This window comes from Arachis duranensis, chromosome 10 (assembly GCF_000817695.3).
Source record: "Arachis duranensis cultivar V14167 chromosome 10, aradu.V14167.gnm2.J7QH, whole genome shotgun sequence".
In the NCBI taxonomy this organism is placed as follows: domain Eukaryota; kingdom Viridiplantae; phylum Streptophyta; class Magnoliopsida; order Fabales; family Fabaceae; genus Arachis; species Arachis duranensis.
The window spans coordinates 96197772-96198769 of record NC_029781.3 but is presented as its reverse complement, the minus strand read 5'-3'; the positions used below and the strand labels follow the sequence as shown (position 1 = coordinate 96198769).

Here is a 998-nt window from a genome sequence, read left to right as displayed (position 1 = left end):
TATTTAAATATATTTTTCAATTAAAATAATAATCTAATAAAATTTTTTAAAAAGATGTTTGTGCATTCAAAAATATAAACACTTTGTTTTTTGTTTGATAAATAAAAAGTCCATGTACTTATATTTGTAACTTTTAAAAATTATGAGTACTTTTGAAATCACTTAAAGAGAAGTTTTTTAAAGTTGGTTGTGATTATTAAAATTAAAAAGTTTAATATAATTTCGTACATTAATTAATATTCAAATTTAATTCCAACAATAATTAATGTCTATTATAATCTTTTTAAATTTTAAAAATTATTTTACTAAACGTACTTATTATTACTTATACTTATTAAAAGTTATTTTTAATTTAATTTACCAAACACAAATAAATACTACAATTTTTAAAAAGCAAACTTTTAAAGGCTGACTTTTATCAATTATTTTTAACAAATAAAAATTTTACCAAATTAAATTTTAGTTATTTTTGCTTTACACATGTTTATTTTCTGTTTAAAAAAATAAGTTTGACTTTAAAAAAAAAAAGTATTAACCCTTGTCGCAGATATTCTCTAACTATATGATTTGTCAGAAGCTGCTTGATTAATTAATTAAGTCTCGTCCTCCTAATAACAATATTATTATTATTATTTAAACAAATCATGATCATGATGATAACAACAAATTCCAGTTTTATAATTGCTGGACGTAATAACCTTCCTCAGATATCTCCTTTACGGCAGCGTTCACCTTCCCAAACAACCAATATCTATTTCAATTATTGAAAAGAAAAAATAACATACTTCACATTTCTTATTATTATTTATATTTAATTTATTAAAACTGACTAATAGGCACGTTAAAATCTATATTCTATATTAGTATATTAGTACTTATAAATTATATAATTATATTAGATATATACCAATATTAACTACTAAAATTAGTTATTAATATAAAATATACATTTAAATATAAAATACACATACATTAAATTATAAATATATAATAATTAA

At 18.5% G+C, this 998-nt stretch overlaps 1 protein-coding gene across 1 annotated transcript in view; it reads left to right on the top strand.

The window, feature by feature from the left end:
* Window positions 1-998, top strand: part of LOC107471077 (ABC transporter B family member 15) — a 14737-nt gene that overhangs the window by 8196 nt on the left and 5543 nt on the right. The gene's annotated exons all lie outside the window — the stretch shown is intronic.